Source organism: Populus euphratica, unplaced genomic scaffold (genome assembly GCF_000495115.2).
Source record: "Populus euphratica unplaced genomic scaffold, PopEup_1.0 scaffold312.1, whole genome shotgun sequence".
Taxonomy (NCBI): Eukaryota; Viridiplantae; Streptophyta; class Magnoliopsida; order Malpighiales; family Salicaceae; genus Populus; species Populus euphratica.
The window spans coordinates 409,754-419,831 of NW_011500071.1; the positions used below are offsets into that span (position 1 = coordinate 409,754).

Genomic DNA, 10,078 nt, shown 5'->3' on the forward strand with positions numbered 1-10,078 from the left:
AGGACAAGCAACTATCGATGAAGAAGATGATATTCATATTGAAGATTGTGATGAAGGTGGTGACAATTCAATTGATGACGATGAAGAAGAAAATTCTGACTAACTACCAAAATTACCCTATGTAAAACCCTTTTTTCATGTAATTTAGATTATGGATGATATATTTTGAAACACAAACTATTTATTACTTGAAATAATTAGTTGAAATGTCACAATTATAAAATAATTACTTGAAATAATTATTGATCATGGACGATATATTTTGTAACATGAAATAATTACTTGAAATGCCACCACATCACCGACGGCCACACCGACGAAATACAAATCCGTCGGCATTTCACAGAGAGTTCGAAAATAATTACTCCAAATGCCACCACATCATCGACGGCCCCAAGACCGTCGGCATTTCACAGAGAGTTCAAAAATAATTACTCCAAATTCCACCACATCACCGACGGCCCAAAACGTCAGCATTTCACAGAGAGTTTGAAAATAATTACTCCAAATGCCACCACATCACCGACGGCCACCCCGACGGAATTAAGTCTGTTGAACATGTGGCAGCGGATCAATTTTACCGACAAACTTACCGACGGACCGCACACATTTCAAAGCGTTGTGCATTAAATGCATCTCTGACCGCGTCATATTGCCGATGGATTTACCGACAGACCACGAAAAATATGGAGGGACATTAAAAATTTTGGTGCGAAATTCAAAATTTACCGACGGATTTTTACACCTTACCAACGGAATAAATTAAAAATAATAATTAATTTTATATCCATCGGTTAGTCCGTCGATAAAGACCGTCGATGAGTCCGTTGGTAAAACTGCCATATAAGTGCCTCTGACCGCCTCTTCAGTTCATTTTCTCTCCTCCAAAGTTAATCACCTTTCTTTTCCTCTCCGTTCTAATCTCCCTTCTTCACCGGCGATATCAAGCTTTTTTTGTAGTGAATCTCCATCAATTGAAAAGGTTAGTGTTTCTTCTTTTTCATTTTACTAAAAAGGTTTTTTTTTTTTTGCTATTTTTTTGTTATGTTTTTTGTTTTGGTGTATTTTTTGTAATGTACATAAAATCCATAGTTTTTGTTTGCATAATTCATTGCTAAAGTCTATAGTTTTTTTTTTAATATTTTTTATTGTTATTTTGGCATAATTATTATTAGTTAATTTGTTGAATATTTATTGTTAATGTTGAATTTAGCTTAGGATTAGTAATTGAATATGTTGGAATAATTATTAATTTTACTTTACTATTGCATGATTTGGGTTTAATTTGTTCCATTTATTGTGATTGTTATTCTAGAGTTTTTTTTTAATTTATTGTTTTGTTGTATTGGCATAATTATTGAATAATTTTTGGAATTGTAATTTTTAATGTTGAATGATTAGTACTTAAAAGTGCATTTTTATCATGGTTTTATATCATCATTTTGCACTTGAAGTATCAATAACTCCTTAACCAAAGCATGTTTTATAATAATATATCTAATAATATAAGATACCTTTAATTTGTGGTAAATGTCTATTTTTAATGCAGGCCTATCACATAAATGAAAGGATTGATTGATGACTTGAAGAACTTAAATTGCAAGGATAAAGAGATGGCCAAACTTAGAAAAGAGATGTCGGTGCAATCCAAACCGGAACACTGTTCGGTAATTGGGTCATATCTAGAGCTATATATCTCAGATTTAGGTCTAATTTATATGGATGGAAAGGTAAGTCATAGGCCTACAACTTTCATATGGAGCCCAAGATCTAAAAAGGCCATTATCAAGTCCAAATTGTAGCAACAACAAAGAAGCCCGAATCTGTCTTCCAGCCCGAGCACTGTTCGGTATTTTGGTCATATCTGGAGTTCTAGAAATCCAAATGAGCTGAATGTTTTATACAAGAAAGCTGAGACAATTGCCTACAACTTTCATGTTTGCAACTGGCTCCAGTTTTGACGTTATCAATGACGTTTTGGGCAGACAAGAGAAGATAAGGATTGTCACCAAGTCAAAAGTTGGCCACCCACTTATCAATTAGTCATCAAATCAATAGTTCCCAATTTTGGCCTATAAAAGGAGGCATTTGCCATGCATTTAGGCATCTTGGTTTCCAGATCAAGATCATGCTCTTCCTTTCTCTCTTTGTATTTTTTGTAATGTTTATGCTTTGCTTTCATTAATATTAAGTTTATGTCTTTCATTTCCTTTCCTTTACTTAGTTAACTTTTATGTTCTTATTTTGTTTATCTATTTTGCTTTCTTTCATTATGTCTAGCTAAGTTAGTTATGTCAAGGTGAAAAGGTTACACTAATGGTGTAAGAATAAGTATAATGTAAACTTAATATGGACTTTAATGTTTGATACTAACATGTTTTATATTTGTTATCTTGTTCACTCTTTAATACTTTGCTTGTTAAATGACTAATCTTGATTTATGTTGTATAACACTTGGTACAACAAATGCTTGGCACTTTCATAGCCCATAATGTATGGTATAACCGACACCTGAGCTATGAAAGGAACTTGATTTGTTGTTAACATAAGTTATAATCATGAATGCTTGACGAGATTTACAAGTATTAGCATTAATGGAATAAGATGACTAATGTAATCATGTTAACAATATATAATCTGATTGGAACCTCCTTTGTGTGTGGTTTCCAATTCAATAATAAGAGTTTATACTATACTTGTTTGATATACCATTAGTGGAACCTCTAACCTTGACATTTGTTATTATTATTGTTTAATCCTTACATTAATATTTCATCTCTAAGTTCTCATCATCATCATCTTCTTCTTCTTCTCTTTCTTTATTATTATTATTATTATTATTATTATTATTATTATTAGTACTACTACTACTACTACTACTACTACTACTACTACTACTATTATTATTATTATTATTATTATTATTATTATTATTATTATTATTATTATTATTATTACTGTTGTTGTTATTGTTGTTTTATTTACTACTACTATTGTTGTTGTTGTTAACCTCCCTGTGGTTCGACCCCGGTCTTGCCGGGTTATTTATTACTTCGACACTTATTGTTGTTTTATAATTGTTGTTTATAATTTGTACAATTAACCTCCATGTGGTTCGACCCCGGTCTTGCCGGGTTATTTATTACTTCGACACTCCTGCACTTGGGAGAAGACATCAATCTTTTAGTCGTGTCATTGAATTTACCTTAGGATTAGGAATTGAATATGTTGGAATAATTAGTATAGATTGGGTAAATTGGTTGTGGCTATTGTTAATATGTGTAGGTTTGTGGATTTGGGTAGTATCCAGTATAGGGGAGGTGCTGTCAATTTTTTTTTTTTAACATTTGAATTTAATTATATAATTATTTGTATAAAATTATGTAGATGCGTAAATCGAAAACCAGAGCTCGTCGCTCACGTAAGGTCGTAGCTAGTTCATCTAGCAGCGATGATGATATCTCCTTAGGTGCCTCTGAAGAAGAGGCACCCACACCACTTGCGTCGTCAACTGATGCTGCCTCTTCCAGCGCTACTTTACATCGCAGAGGCTGCATGCCTTCACAGCGGAATCAATTTACTCGCCAGTACGAGGCATAGTGGAAGGATGACCTTTCAATATAAGTTTGTTAAGGTTTTAGTTTTTTCTTTTTTATATTACAACATAATTTATGAAATAATTACTATTGAATTTATTTCATTTATTTTCAGGTTCACAAACATTGAAGCCGCCCAAGTAATATCATCGGCGTTTAAATCGTCGATGGAGATTCCATTGTTTCAATAGAGTCAGATATCAAAGCATCCTGAATGGATGCCTCAAATCAATGCATGGTTTAACAGGTTTGAGGTTGGTATTAATTTATAATTTTCAGCTTATTAATTTAATTGTAAATAAATTATTTTTTTATCTAAACTTGTTCATTTATACACAGTACAAATTCTGCCGGGACAGTGAGCATAACACTGTTGTGAGGAGGGTGTGGGAAAATCACGCGGCAACTAGGTAAGATCGAAAACAATACAAGATTTTTTTTAAACAAAAATTTATATTTCAAAATATAATTTTTGGTTGCGTGACGTAGGTTGCGTGATTTTTGGTATGAAGCACAAAGAAAGGCAAAAAAAGCCGCGAGGGATAGGGGTTTACAAGGGATAGGGGTTTGCGATTTGGAGGGATTTCAAACCGATATACATCCCGGAAGATATATGGTCGCACTATATTGAGCATGTGACGTCTGAGCTGTTCACACAACGCTCACGGTCTAGTGCTGGCAACCAGAATTGGCCAATTCATGGCGGGGTAACAACGTACACTGGCGACTCCATTCCATTTGCTGCACATGCAAAACGAATGGTAAGATTAATTTAAATGAAATATATCGTTAAATTCAGTTGTTGTTAATATATCTTTTTTCATTATAGGCTACGTCTCTTGGACGTGAGCTGAGCCCAATGGAGTTATTTGTGGAGAAGCACGTGCGAAGTCAAGACCGCCAGAAGGGGGTGCAACAGTTCGTTGATAATCATGCTCAACATTTTATGGTATGTTTGTTCAACCATTTCATTTTGTAAGTTATTATGTTTATTGAATTGAATATGATGATTACTTGTTTTTATTTTATTTTCAGGAGACCTATAATAATCGGTTGAGGGAGAGATATGGGGATAATATTTTGAACCATTCGGAATTCGATCCGGATTTGTGGATGGAGGCTGGCTCCTCAGGTGGACCCGATAAAAATTGGATTTACGGGCTCTCCAACACTATGGCTGACAACTTGCAGTCGACCTGTAGTGTTTCAACTATTGGGAGCTCCTAATCAATATCGAGCTTCAAATCTAAGAAGTTCAAGGCCTTGCAGCAACACACGGCTCAGCTCACCGAGAAATATGACCACCTATTAACGAAGTACGCGCACCTCAAAGTATCTCAAGAGCAATAAAAAGCAGAGTATGCACAACAAAAGGCGGCTTACGAACAACTCTGTGAAATGGTTTTGAACATGGCAAATAGTGGAACATGTGCGTCTAATCCTTTTTGGCCGTATAACCTCCAGCCTCCTCCAGGATCTTCTCCTCCTCCTCCAGCTCCACCTTTATATTAATTTGTAATAAACATTATTTAACTTTAAAACTTCATTTTATATTTTTTTTTAAACATATTCAGTTTGTAATGAATATTATTTAACTTTGTTTTTTTCCTTTAATATAAATTTTATTTGCATAATTGATTTTCATTACAATTAATTTACATAGTTTTATATTATATATCCTAAATAATTTTTGAAAAACAAATTTAGAAAAAAACAATTACTAATGACTTCATACACTCACCAACCGAATTGCCGACTGCATTACTCTGTCGGCATTTAACAGGGGCTACCACACTTACCGACTAATTTATAGATAGATATATTCGGTCGGTATTTCATACACTCACCGACCGACTTACCAACGGAACAACTCCGTTGGTATTTGATAGTAGCTGCCACACTTACCAATGAATTTATAAATGGATATATTCGGTCGGTATTTCATACACCCACCGACAGCCCTATCGACGTTTAGTGTCCGTCGGTAAATCACGATATCATCGACGGAATACAAATCCGTCGGTATATTCAAGCGGGAATCTTTTTTTTTTGGCGTGCAAATTCCGTCTGTAAAACCATCGGCAAATGGTTTTTTTGTTTTTCCGACCAATATAGCGACGGAATGTTGAATCACCGACGAAAGGTAACCTGATGGACGTAATCCGTCAGTGATGACGTCGGTAAAAAAATCACCAACGAACTTCTAATCATACACCGATGGAATTTTTTCATTGGTAAAACTATGAAATCTTGTAGTGTTTACTATCAATGTGCTTATTGTTTTTTTTTTCAAAATAAAAACTTGAAAGGGAAGAAGAGAAGCATAATTGAAAATTCGAACTTCTCGGCGTTCCTTAATACTCCTAGATGACCCCATTAATCGCAAATCTGGCAGCAGACCTTATTGAAAGCTATTATGCAAAAGTATAAAAGGCCTAAGCATGAGCCTTTATTTTTAAAAATGAAGTTTAATGGGGCTTGTACGAGCTATCACATTTTTATACTTTTGAAAGTAGAGTCGTCATTCCAGTCGTTGCTAAAGGAGCAATTAGTCATTGCAATAAAACCACACGTGAAGGTATTGAAAACTGATGGAATCACACCACCAATTCTGAGATATTACTATAATCTCATCTATCTTGTTGTTACCAGATTTGAAGAGACAATTGTTCTCTTAGGTGCCCTTTGTGTTCTGCCCACGTTCTGTATTTGAATTAACACAATAACTTGTTGCTTATAATATCCTTACTATATACAAAAAGAAGTGTGTATTTTTAATTAACTCCTTTCACCATTTTGTAGATGTTATTGGTAGATTGATCAAGGCTATACAACCAGACGTGAAAATGTTGCTCCGAGGAGAAAGGTTGGAAGATAAGCCTGAGTTTTCTCTAATCAAATAATACTGCTTATCTGCCCATCTAAGATATTGTTTGCCTTCATGTCTTAAAAAGAAGTTGGATTCACTGGAGGAGATGATTTCCAAGTCACTTTGCGGGGGTGATATAGCATACCAATTGAATGAAACAATAATTCAAGAGCTACAATCTCCAATAGTTACTGTTTTAGCTGGATTCTGAGTTAATGAATTCCGTGGTAACCTTATAAATTTGTAGAAGCAAGCTGCTAGATATCGAAAAGGAACTCTTCTTATTTCTCCACCGCCTTTTCGTTACCAGCACCTGTTGACTTCTCTTTGATTCTTGCATTTCCACTCACCATTTCAAAGTCCGTCCATACAATTTGAGGATCAACAACCTTTCCCTTCAAAGCAGAGTCCAATACATTTCTCAATTTCATTGCCACGGAAGTTAACTTGAGTGGCTGGCCTGCTACAATAAATGCCTTCATTTTTGCATAATAGCATTCAATAACGTCTTGAAAACTCGGAACAACCGGACACCAATTTACCCGGATCAATTCAGCGGAATACAATTGCAATTCACAAGTCCCAATTCTTTCCCTCTTTGTGCAGTAAAACAGAATCAAACAATGATGAAAAATAATGCAAACCAATTCTTTCCCTCTTTGTGCAGTAAAACAGAATCAAACAATGATGAAAAATAATGCAAATAATCACAAAATCAACACCAAGATTTTTAACGTGGAAAACCCGATGTGGGAAAACCACGGGACCGTAGTCCATCCAAAAACTTCTACTATCAACAAATAATGGGTTCACAATTATTCTTCCTCAGATTAAACTAAGGGATACAACATATATATCATCAAGAACAACTTATTCTCGGATTACAACAAGATTAAAGGAGAATTATTTGAGAAAAACTCACAAAACTGACAGCCCTTTTTTCTGTCAAAACGGCCAGCTTCCACACCACCAATCTTCGATCCAACCGTTCCGACCAATCTTCGATCCAACCGTCCATAATGAAGATCAACGTGTCTAGAAGCTGCTGTCAAAATATCAGCCCGATCCAACGGTGAACGAGCTAGAAATCAAAGAAAGAGCTCAGGCTGCTCTGCTGCCTCTTCTTCTCTTTTTCTCTCTTAATTTTCTTCTCCTCTCTTCTAATTTCAATCTATTGCTACAGTACCCGAACCACACTAATATTAACACTGCTACAGTACCCGAACCACACTAATATTAACACCAAGAGACAGCCATCACATGACATTTAATGTCATAGTCCCACCATCACATGGTGTGGGACCATACACAACAAATCTCCCCCTCACACACCATGTGAGGAATTCACCATACCGGCGATCAATATGTAAAATTCAATTTAGGAGGCTCTGACAAGCCTGCTTCCTTTCTGCAAAACTCAAACTTCTCTCTCAGTAGAGGTTTGGTCATCATGTCAGACACGTTGTCATCAGTATGGATCTTCTCAACAACGAATGACTTCATCTCCATAGCATCTCGAATCCATTGATATCTAACCTCAATGTGCTTTGATCGAGAGTGAAAAGTAGGATGCTTACTGAGATGGATTGCACTTTGACTGTCACAGTGCAACATAAAGTTCTCTTGAACTAGGCCAAGTTCATGCAAGAACTTCTTCATCCATAACAACTCTTTGCCCCCTTTAGTAAGAGCAATATATTCGGCCTCTGTAGTGGATAATGCAACACATTTTTGCAACCTTGATTGCCATGAGACTGCTCCCCCTGCAAACTTCATCAAGTATCCTGATGTGGACTTTCTAGAATCAACATCACCAGCCATATCTGCATCTATGTATCCATCCAACACAGGTTTATCATTACCAAAACATAAGCTGAAACTAGAAGTACCTTTGAGATACCTGAGTATCCATTTCACTACTGACCAGTGTTCTTTACCAGGATTGGAGAGGAATCGACTAACCACACCAACTGCATGAGCTATATCCGGCCTTGTGCAAACCATGACATACATCAAGCTACCAACTGCGGATGCATAAGGAACCTTTTTCATCTCATCTTTTTCTTCATCACTTGAAGGACACTGCTTAGAACTTAGTTTAAAGTGGCTTGTAAGTGGAGAACAAACAGGTTTGGAGTTGCTCATGTTAAATCTCTCAAGTACCTTTTGAACATATCTCTCCTGAGATAGCCAAAGTTTTCCCTTCTTCCTGTCACGTGTGATCTTCATACCAAGAATCTGTTTTGCTGGTCCCAAGTCTTTCATTGCAAAAGACTTGCTCAACTCTTCCTTCAACATCTGAATCTTCTTAGCATTATAGCCAACAATCAACATATCATCCACATATAACAAGAGAATAATAAAGTTTCCATCTGGAAACCTTTTCATAAATACACAATGATCAGAAGTGGTCTTGTCATAACCATGATCCACCATAAAAGAATCAAACTTCTTATACCATTGTCTTGGAGCTTGCTTTAACCCATATAAGCTCTTTTTCAACTTACAAACTAGCTGCTCTTTACCTTTTGCTTCAAACCCTTTAGGTTGCTCCATGTAGATCTCCTCATCCAAATCACCATGGAGAAAGGCAGTTTTCACATCAAGTTGTTCTACTTCAAGATTCAAACTAGCAGCTAAGCCAAGCACAACTCGGATTGAAGACATCTTGACCACTGGTGAAAAGATTTCTTCAAAATCAATACCCTTCTTCTAACCGAAACCTTTCACAACCAATCTTGCCTTGTACCTTGGTTGTGAGCAATGTTCATCAATTTTCAACCTGAACACCCATTTGTTCTTGAGTGCTCTCTTACCTTTAGGAAGCTTTACTAACTCAAAGGTATGGTTTTCATGCAAGGATTTCATCTCTTCTTGCATTGCTTTCAACCACTCACTTTTCTTCTCATGTGACATAGCTTCATCAAAGCATTCTGGCTCTCCCCCATCAGTGACCAACACATACTCATAAGGAGAATATATGGTGGAAGGTTGGCGAGGTCTAGTTGACCTTCTTAATTGTGGCTCATCTGGAGCTTCCTGCATAATCTGTTCAGGAATAACATTAACATCATTATTAGCTGCTTCAGGATCACCAACTAATGGCTCAATAAAAGAACTGCCATTATCATCATTTTGCAAGTCTCCCCCATGATTAGCAGGAATCAAAGGTAATTGTGGAGCAGGACTTGGAGTTGAATTAGTTGGAATAAAAACAGTAGACTCTGTTTTCTCTTTATGTTCAAAGTCTTCAATGGTTTGATCTTCAAAGAAGATAACATCTCTGCTTCTTACAATTTTCTTCTCCTTTGGATCCCACAACCTATAGCCAAACTCATCATCTTCAAAGCCTAAGAAAATGCACTGCTTTGTCTTGCTGTCAAGCTTAGACCTTTCATCTTTAGGAACATGTACAAATGTCCTGCATCCAAACACTCTTAAGTGTGCATAAGAGATATCCTTTCCTTTCCAAACTCTATCTGGAACATTAAATTCAAGAGGAACAGATGGAGAAAGGTTGATCATCGCAACTGCAGTCTTCATTGCCTCACCCCAAAAGGACTTAGGCAGCTTTGCATGAGAGAGCATACATCTAATTCTTTCAACAATGGTT

General features: G+C 36.1%; 1 long non-coding RNA gene across 1 annotated transcript; it reads left to right on the plus strand.

Moving 5' to 3' along the window:
- Positions 1 to 3,712: 3,712 nt before the first annotated feature.
- LOC105108478 (uncharacterized) lies at positions 3,713 to 4,110 on the plus strand. The gene is made up of 3 exons (XR_839068.1): positions 3,713 to 3,850; positions 3,936 to 4,006; positions 4,086 to 4,110. It is a non-coding gene; the product is annotated as an uncharacterized LOC105108478 (long non-coding RNA).
- Positions 4,111 to 10,078: the final 5,968 nt, after the last annotated feature.